This window comes from Furipterus horrens, unplaced genomic scaffold (genome assembly GCF_987537825.1).
Source record: "Furipterus horrens unplaced genomic scaffold, mFurHor1.1.pri manual_scaffold_11, whole genome shotgun sequence".
Taxonomy (NCBI): Eukaryota; Metazoa; Chordata; class Mammalia; order Chiroptera; family Furipteridae; genus Furipterus; species Furipterus horrens.
Genome location: NW_028327181.1, coordinates 42097551 through 42108302, shown reverse-complemented (window position 1 = coordinate 42108302; position 10752 = coordinate 42097551). Strand labels below are relative to the sequence as shown.

Sequence of the window (10752 nt, the reverse complement as noted above, 5' to 3'; positions counted from 1 at the left end):
AACATGACAGAGTGGAGAGAGTGCATCAGGGCCTTGTCACTGTGGCTTTGGTGGGAAAGCACTGAGAAGGTACCAGGGCCACATTTTGAGGGGAACCTTGCATAACTTCCCTACTACTGGGCTTCAATCTCCACCTTCACATGTTCTGTCCCCAGCATCCTTGCACAGCATGCAGGTGTGGACCAAGGGACAGGCCAGGTGGCAGGTGTGTGCCTATATTCTCATCCAGTGTGGACGGAAAAGCCAGCAAAGGAATGGGAGAACACAGATGTGTAAGATATTGCCAGAGGCTTTGATGAGAAATAGTTTAGCCATTCAGGCAAACGTGATGACTCTCGAGAGGAGGGGAGGCCAGCCAGCTTTCCCCCAACTCATGCTTTATCCCCTATTCCCCAGAGACTGTGTGTCAATGATGTGTCTGTGTAAATTGGCCGATGATCATATCATGGTGTTAGGAAAATGGAAAATAATGAAATTCACTAATACATCTGATAAGGGTTTGATATCAAAATTATAAAGAATGTAGAAAATGCAACACCAATAAATAAGCAATCTAATTTAAAATAAACAGAGAACCTGAATAAACCCTTCTCCAAAGAGGACTTATATGGTTACTAGATATATGAAAAGCTGCTCAATGTCACTAATCAACAGAGAAATGCAAAGTAAACCTATTGTATTAAAAGTCACATACTGGGTATTGAAGTGTTGTTTTTGTTTTTGTTTTTATTTTTGCAGTGAAACTTGGATAGTAATTCACATAACAAGTCATTGATAAAATGCTTTATAAATATTTAGGGTGTCAAAGTTTTTTTTTTTTCAATTCACAATAAATTTATTTTACATAAAAGAAAAAGCTTGCCGTTAATGAAAAATTCAGTAGAAAACAGTTCTGCTTTAAGTTGGGGCTCAAAAGTAGAAGCTGCTTATTAGTGAAACCTAAGTAGAAAGAGAATTTTGTAAGAAAACATTCTTGGCACAAAAGCTCTAACATAAATTCTGTAATGAAATAGTTACCATGCAAGTTTATTGGCAGAAAGCCGGTTTCTGATGGCTGGTATTCTCTTTTCAGTCTCTTAAGACATTAACATGGAAGATACTAAACCTGTTTTATTTAGAGTTAACTATATATAAATATGGTGTCATGATGGGTAACCTTTCCACAGTTCACCTACTTAATTGAGCAGCTCTAAGTAGGTAATTGGCACCCTGCCCTTCTGATTCCCCCTTTCCCCCATCAGCCAGTCTGGATCCATCCCAGTGACACTGAACACAGTGATCACCTCATCTGCCAGAAGTAATAATTCACTACTATTTGCAGCATCATAATCATACAGAACCCTGGCCTTCCTGCTGCCACTGCCCTCCTTGAGGTCAATAAGATTGGAAGGAGAGGTCATTACTAAGCCACTTGTTGAAGTCAAGGCAGAAGACCCAATCACATTTGATGAAGCAGATGGTACAGGCGCCACAGAAGTCTGATTGTTGTTACAATGATAATTGGATGGAAAACTTCCCAGTTGTTTCTGGAGGTCTAACATGTATTGGTAACACTGTGCATAGTAAGTCATCTGGGCTTCTACAAAGTCATTCAGACAGCGGAGGTGATGGGTGTGTGTGCTGCTGATTCCCTCTAGCAAAAGTCTGGTAATCTCTGCCTGACGATCAAATTCACTTTGAGTTATTCTTAATTCCTGTTCAGATGAAGCTCTCGTTTCTGCAGCTTTTGCCTTTTTCAGTCTAGTTTTTGCAGCATCCAAATCCAGCCTCTTATTTTGTAATAGCTTCCTTTCTTTAGCAATAGTTTTGTAGTCTCCTTCTATAAAGTTTCTTAAAGGAGTGAGAAAATTTAAAGCTGATGTTTGAATCAGCTCTCTGTCTGCGGTTCCAATTCGTTTTTGTGTTTCTCCACATTTAATAAGAGCATTACCATAAGCTGTTCCCGGGCCAAACTCAGTCCCTGCATCAATCATATATTGTCCCAAAAGTTCTGGGTTGTTCACATGACTTGGAGCTTTTCTATCCAGTTTCTCATAAACAAATTCTTCTATCCTGGCATTTGGATTTGGCTGTAATAACACTTCAGTTTGTTTCAGTATTTTTTCTGTCCATATTTTGGTACATTCAGCTTTGCTAAGGAGGTTCTCTAAGTGAGCATCCAATTCTGTCTTCTCTGCCTGGCCAAGCTTTTCTTCTGTGAACTGCACGGCACGACTGAGGAAAGTGCCGGCGTCGGCCGCCAACTTCTTCACGTTGAAGTCCATAATGTTCATCCTGGGCGGCAGCTGGGCGGAGCTGTCAAAGTTTTAATGTAGTAGTTAAGGCCATTATTTATTACTAATTCATTAAAATAGAGTATTATAAATTAAAATTACTGCTCTTTAAACATTTCATTCCACACTTAACTATCAAAACAAGTTTTTAAGTCAGGTCCTTTTTTAATCTCAGTATTTCAAATAAAAAATCAACAGGTAACTTTTCTACATTAAAATGACCACTTATCTCTGGCAGTTCCAAAATTTTAAACCTAGAATTACACTCCTTTTTAGCTCTATATATCCTCTATAAGTATATATTTTAAAACCCTCAAAGAGAGTTTAAATAAACTTGGAAAAAGAAATGGGGTTTCTTGCTAGGGTTTCTCACTCGGTTTTGTACAAGTAACTCTGTGGAACTTGACATTACAGGTCTGGCTGCATGTCCTTGTTATGGCACAAAACAATGATGGTGAAGGTAACAGTGAAGGGCACTAAACCAGGGCCAGCACCTGCAGTGAGAAAGAGCGGAAGAAGCAACAGCCCAACACAGACTTGGAGCAAATCCAGGATTCTGTGAGGCCTTCCTCACCCAAAAACTAATGCTCTGAAATTTGAACAGTGTTCTCTAGAAACATGAAGTTTTTCTTCTAGATACAAAAATCACTCCCTTTATGATTCTGTGATCATTTCTTAAAGTCAACATTTGAAAAATGCCACCAGATACAGCCAAGTCTCTGAAAATACCATAAGTGCTATATAAAAAACAGACCTCAAATATTGTCTTCTATGACTGTCTGACTCTTACTAAAACTGAAGTTAACAGATTGTGTCTGCATCCTTCACTGAGTTATGCTAGTTGTCTCAGAATGTGCCTGCATTAGCAGGTGTATCATATATAGTTAAATGAATGAAGTTTATTCAAAATCATCTCAAAACTCTGAGTGTGTTTGGGTTTTTTGCTGCCTGCAGAATGCCTAATCTGGCCACCCACTATCATATACCAGGACCGCATAAATGGCATCACACATTCTTTGAAGGTGGCTTTCCATGTACTTTTTAAAACTCAGAATGGCCACAGGACTGTGAGGAAGAATGCAGAGTGATTTTTAAGGAAAGTGGAAATTCATAAAATTCAGCAACTGCAGCAGGTACAGCTGTTCATTCTGCAAGACCAACCACCAGGAGAAAACCCACAACGGTGATCCATGTAATCCATCCAAAATTGTACAAGATTTCTTTTATACCACACAGTTTTCTGAGATGCAAACAGAGTCACACACAGATGAGGGGACATTCCCATGACCCAAACTGGAAGTTAGAAGAGTCACCTTGAGTCAAGGGGGTGCCCTCCTGCTGAAAAGCTGGTCCAGAATGTGTTGGGTGGTGTTGAATGCCAGGGAAGTGAGCAGGTAGGTAGTCGTGTAAATGATGGTATACATTGGAAGGCTGGTACTATAGGCTCTATGGAACATTTTTGCTTTTATGTTTCATATGGGACACTTAAGGTTCAAGCCTCATCCAGGAAAGCTCCAGTGTCCCTCCAGACTGTCTCCAAGCTTTACTCATTATCACACTTAATAAGGAGGTTTCTACACAAAAAGGAAGGATAACACTAAGCTATTCTACAGGTTTCTGTGCAGCTTGTTACCTCAAAGTCCAAACCGTTGTAGCTCAGTACCTGGGGCCTCACTTGTTTTTGTAACATTCCTTAACAGAGGCCAATTTCCACAGTGAATCAATGTTGCAATGTTTTGGAGCTCAATATGATTCAATGCAATTCAGCTCTCATAATATGTTACTCTTTGGCTGAATAGATTCACTGAGAAAAGGAGTTCCTAGTTGAAAGACAGCCATATGAAATATTTGTACATTTTATAACTAAAACCTGATTCCAAACTGGCTGTGGCTGTGACATTATCATTAGCACTCTCTGATGGTGGCAACTCTTACATCCAGCCTAACTTTGAATTTATCACTTTTACATTTAAACCACCCTTGTGTTCAGGTCCTCCAATGCTATCAGAGAGGTCCTGGAGGTGTACTTGTAGTAGTGATACTTTGAATCACTCTCAGGTTCTTGCCAGCAAAAATGATTACTTCCTTCCTGAGTCATACAGATTGTTTCCTTGGAATGAGCTCTCTCTCTTCCTGAAATGTCTAAGTATTTGTCACTTTCATAAATCTGGAATCTCCATAATGAGAGTATCAATATTGAATTTAAAGTAAAACAAAAATCAATCAGTACTGTTATTTGAATTCAAGAAGGGTATCATTGTGTGTGTTGTTCCTGCACACTCTCTAAATTAGAAAGGAAAGACATTCTCCAGATTCTTTCCCTCCATGTTAAAGACAGATCAAGGCTTAGAGCTTAAACAAAATGTGGTTCATTCAAACATTAGTGGGCTTTAGGTCTGGCTTGTAGCTTTGTGAGAAGCTATGTTAAATCTCCAGGCCTATCTCTTTTTAATTTCTATAAGCTCTAAGCCTTTATTTTCTTATTTTTATAAAAAGGTTGTTTGTTTTGGACTCACTGTAACAATGCTCTTAATACAGACTACTCAGAAAGGAGGGTCTCTTGTTCCTCAGCTAACAGAATCGTCAAAGAGAATAATTGAATAATTTTCCCCAACAACTATAATCTAATTGGACATTTATAGCTTACAATTTTTTAGCTTGTGCACACTGTTCATTTAAACATGTCCCTAAAGGGTTGGGTGTTCCTGGGGGAGCTCCAGATGTTAATTCTTCTGGTTGTTCATTGTGATGTGGTTTACACTGTCACTTTCTGTATCACTTATTGTGAAGATGACATCAGCTTGTCCCTGAATGAAACTTACACATTGAGGGCTCTCCAGAAGACATAATACAGAAGTTGCTTATAGTGTCCATTTGTACCAACATTCATGTGGAGAAAATTGTTTACATGACTACCTACATTGTTACCTTTCTGGCATTCAAAAGCAGCCAACTACCCTGGATCAGTTTTTATCAAGGTGAGAGCTGGCCAACTTTTGGGACATGGTGACTCCATTTATAGACTGTCTCTTGGGGTTAACCCCTCATCTCTCTAGCTTCAATCTGCTTCTGTGAAAAGTTGTTTTTAGAAAGTATATTTTGTATGGATTTGGATAGATTGATTGAATTGGCCATGATAGGTGCTTACCTGGTACATGGTTTTGCATAATATACTGCTGAACATGCTGTGGTTGTTCATCTTTATGAATTTTTATTCACTCATGATTATCCTTCTGCCCCCATTTTACTTGCCTGTGGCCAAGGTTTGAAAAAAAATTTTGGAATGTAAACTTCCAAAAAGTTTCAGATTCCATTTATCTGGTCCTGGTTTTTGCTGTTAGTGGGCCTTATTTAAGGATTCCTGGAGGCAGCAGACATGCCCTGAGACTACCCAGATATGTGGTATGATTTTGGATGCATGTCAGTCATTCAACTTTATATGTGATACACCTTATTTTTGCAGGTCCTCCCTGAAACACCATAACTCAGTAAAAAAAAAAAAAAAAAAAACAGACACAACTACTGATTTTCAGTTTTAGTCACAGAATCATACAGTCAAACTCCACATCACTTGATGTCTCCTCCACATATGTCACAGATGGTATTTTCACAGCATTCTTTTCAGCCACAGTCATTTTTAAATGTGGACCTAAATGACAGATCATAGACCATAGAAGTAGGTTAGTAATCTCTGAGTCCAGAGGAAGGGCCTCCTGTTTTTACAGTACATGTGCTGCAAAGGACAGAATAAGATTCTGGGTGAGAAGGGCCTGGATTTGGTCCAACCCTGTCTAAAATTGTTGCCAATTCTCTCTTTTCCACTTCAACTGCCAGCCTTTCCCTTGTGCCTTTTTACCATCAACTTTACTATCTTCATCCTGTACCAACAGAGGACCTGCAGATACTCTCGGTGAAGTTCAGAATCTCAGGTGGGTTGTACAAACATTTCAGAGAAATAAATGCCCATAAATTAACATCACCAGAGGTGAAAGACCTGTGCTCTCAAGGTTATAGGACATTGAAGGAAAAAATTGAAAAGAGCACAAAAAACGGAAATACGAACCATTCATGTAATGGAAAGATTAAATTGTTATAATTATGATATTTCTGAAAGCAATTAATTTGTTCAGATAAAACCCCATCAACCTACTCCTGACATTTTTCTCAGAAGTGAAGAAAACAATCTTAAATTTTACATGGAACTACAAATCCCTTACATAGCCAAATAAATTTAGAGAAGAACAAAGTTAAAGATATCACTCTCATTTGCTTTTAAACTATATTATAAAGCTATAATAATCAAAACTGATTGGCATTGGCATAAAACAAACACGTATAGAGTGCCCAGAATTAAACCGTCACTTTCGTGAACAACTAATCTATGACAGAGAAGGTAAAAATATACACTGCACAGATGACAGATTTTTCAACCACTGGTACTGGAAAAAATATTTGCACATAAAAAAAAAAACTGGGACTTCCGGCCAAGATGGAGGCTTAGACGGACACGCTAGGTCTCCCTCTACAACTATAGAGGAATACAACTACTTCAAAACAAAGGATAACTAGAAATTCCAGAAAATAAAACTACACGGAAGCCCAACATATGAAGTTATAAACCAGCGGTGCCATTTGGGCAGGTAAGAGTTAAAGAAGGCAAAGCTGTTTGCGGAGCGGCGGGCCGGGCGGCGAAAAATCCCGGAGGTAATCAAGCCCCTGGCGTGCGCGACTCCGGGCGCTGGGGAGAGCAGCCGCAGCATCGCCTTGAACAGTGAGGCCCAGGGGGGCGGGAGGACGGATCCCGGTCTCCTAGCTGAATAACTGTGTGAATCCATCTTGGACTCCCGCCCCCACAGAAAGCACCACAGGGCTGCGAAATAGGTCGCAGACAGGCACTGGTCGCTAATTTGTGACGCGTACACAGGCACCGCCCCGGACAGCCAGCCCAGGAAAACAAAACGCATCTGTCAAAATGTGGCAGACAAATATAGAGATCCCGGTGGCACAACTCACCAGACAGCAGATAGAGAACCTGACAGATGAACAGATAAGAAACCTGTCAGAGGCTCAGTTCTGGGCCATTGTTATCAGGTGGCTTACAGAATTCACAAAAGAGCAGGAAAAAGATATGAAAGAAGCGAAAAACTTTCATAACGAAAGGAACAAAACCACATACGAGACAGATGGTGAGGAATCCAGAGTTCATTTCAACAAACTGGAATATGGAGAAGGAACAAGCAGTCAACCAATGCAGCGAGAGGAAATAGGAAGCAACAATGAGAGGATCAGAAACCTCTGGGACAGCTATAAAAGGCCCAACATAAGAATCATTGGTTTGCCAGAGAATGAGGAAGATGAACTAGAACTTGAAAAATTGAGTGAAAATATAATAAAGGAGAACTTCCCAGACTTGGGGAAGGGAATAGACATGCAGGTCCAGGAAGCAAGGAGAGTTCCCAAGAGACTGGACCCAGGGAGAACCACTCCAAGACACATTATAATCAAAATGTCAAAAATTAAGGATAAAGAGAGAATCTTAAAAGCAGCAAGAGAGAAGAAAAGAATTATGTACAAAGGGGTCCCAATTAGACTATCAGCTGACTTCTCAAGGGAAACACTACAGGCAAGAAGGGACTGGCAAGAAATATTCAAAGTAATGAAAATCCAAAACCTACAACCACGAATACTCTATCCAGCGAAATTGTCATTCAGAATAGAAGGACAGAGAAAGTGTTTCCAGGACAAAACAAAACTGAAAGAGTTCATTAGATCCAAACCACTGTTATATGAGATGTTAAAGGGACTGGTTTAAAAAACAGAAGCTAGGGAGATGAAACAAAGGCAAACGAAACAGGCAACGAGAGTGGAAAAGGAACTGTGGGTAAGGGAAGCATAGTGGGGGGAGGTCAACAGGGAGGGGGAGTGGGGAGAGGGAGGGAGATGATATAGGAATTGGGGATCATGGTAGGAGGGAATGGAATAGACGGAGAGAGATTGGGAGGAACTGTATGCACAACTAATGGACATAATCTAAAAGGGGGGACAACTGGAGGGAGGGGGGCCACCGGGTGGAGGGGAGCAGAGGGAAGGGAAATTGGCACAAATGTAATATTTTAATCAATAAAACACATTAAATCTGAAAAAAAAAAAACTGGACCACTCTTACATCATACACAAAAACAAACATAAACTGATACCAGTTCCACCCAACTCTTCCATATTTTGAACTGATGCCAGCCCTGCCATTCTCTCTCATCCAGATCTTCCGATTGAAGTCAGCACCTCACCAATACCTGCCTACAGATTATTATAAACCCACCCAATCTCTTTGTATTTCAACTGACTTCATTCCTGCCTATCTTCCATATTTTCAAACTAGTGTCAGGCATAATTAATTCCCCTGGTTTTTTAACTAATGCCAGATGTATTATATGTAGTTAAATTCATGAACATCCAAAATAGTACCAGTTAACTCAGAGGGCATGATACTGCTCTGCTGCTCCCAGAATCTTTAACCTGGTCACAGAAATGACAAAAATTAAGACCACATGGAAGGCATCTCAAATTCCTCAAAAAATTGCATTCCACATGTTTTTCTAAACTGAAGAGGGCCACTGGCCAGTGAGGAAGAAGGCAGACAGCTTTTTCACTGGGTGAATGAAAATTTACTTAGATGAAAACTCACAGCAGGCCCAGCAGTATATTCTGTAAGACCAAGTACTTGGTAAACACCTGCCATGGCTGATCCAATTGATCCTACCAATATAATACAAGGTTTACTTTCTAACACACAATTTGTATACAAGCAAATTGCAGCTCAGAGCTATCAATGGATATTCCCAGGACACCACCTGGTGCTGGGTAGAGCCACCTGGTACCGAGGATTTGGCCAGGCTCATGTAGTAAAAAGCTATTCTGGGATATGCTTTGGTGTGCAGAATACCAGATAAATGAACAGGTAGACAGTATTGTAAAAATGTTTTCACATGGGTTGGCTTCTACTATGGACATTATGAGGATCCTCTGTATTATGCTTTCTAAAGGGCGTTCAAGGTGCCTACTTCATTCAGTGTCAAGCAGATGTCACCTTCACACCAAGTGAAACAAAGAGGAACACAATGCAAATAACATCACCAATAACCACAGAAAATATGATAGGTAGCTCATGCAGGAACTCAGAGTTCTTCAGGGACGTGTATGGAAGGAAAGAATTGCCCAAACTGAAACAATTTATGACCTTTAAATGTGTCATCAGAAGTTAGTAGAGCAAAAATAATTATGTGTTTACTCTTTTCAAGGAAATTCTTTTTAGTGTAGGAACAAGAGACCTCCTTGTATGAATAGTCTGCATTAAGAGCATTTCCCCAGTGTGTCCAGAACACAAAACCCAAACATAAGGATGAGAAAACATAGACTTAAAGATGTCCAATGGTGCTCAAGTCCCTTCAGGTCAGAACTGAGAACTGCCAGAGTCTGGCAGCACCACATTCCTTCTGTGCTACTGAGGCTTGGCCTTCCCCTGACATGAAGGGAAAGGTTCTGAAAAATGTTATGCCTCCCAATTTAAAGACAGTATATAGGAAAGTCACACACTATGAGAAGCCACTTGATTTTTTCAAAAAGACACTGATGATTTTTTATATTAAATTGAATTTTGATGACTTCATTGTAGAGAATTCAGACTTAGTAAAGAGAAAAATAGTTGGAGATTTAAGGAAGAGAGATAGCCCATCACAGGGAAAGTATCTGATCACATGACTTAGAAAATAATAAATCCATGTCACTGATAAACAGCTGAGGCTGACACAAAGTGTTTCTAAAACAAGTGCACATTACTGACAACTGTGATAGCATTGGACAACCTGACACCAGGGTGGATTGAGTTTAAAACAATGTTAAATTTCAAGGCAGGATGGATTCAAACAGCATCCACTGTGAGAGAGTGCTTGTGGTAATGTGACTGGGACAGAATTTTTAGTTTAGAATTTGGCTGTAGCTGTGAAAATATGAATACATTACATATGGATATCTCTCTACCTGCAGTCCCATTTCTGGGTAAATCTCTTCAGCCAGGAAGGATGTTAAGAGCTGAACTGTGTTTTTCAAATTCACAATTTAAAGTCAGAATGTGCTTGCATTTGGATTGATGGTTTTGTTTTTTTTTTAAAGTTAAGTGTGTTCATTCAGGTGGGTCCTACTACAATAAAAGTAGTCCCTTTATACAACTGGTCAGGTCAGCAGAAGCACAGAGGACCCACTTGAGAACAGAAAACTTCAACACACTCATCTACAAGGCTTGCAGAATAAGAAGTGAGTGCTGGAGATTGGACCTCAGGAAAACCTAATCCAGCCCACAACCTGATCTCAAAATTCTAGCTTGAGAATTGTAAGAAAATAAATGTTGTTTATACTCACCAACATGGTACTAAATTTTGACTGCACAAGCAAAGTAATATTACTGATTAGGGGACAATTTATA

The 10752-nt window shown here is 39.8% G+C and overlaps 1 pseudogene; it reads right to left on the bottom strand.

The window, feature by feature from the left end:
• Nucleotides 1-1035: 1035 nt before the first annotated feature.
• Nucleotides 1036-2292, bottom strand: LOC149997386 (endophilin-B1 pseudogene; annotated as a pseudogene).
• Nucleotides 2293-10752: the final 8460 nt, after the last annotated feature.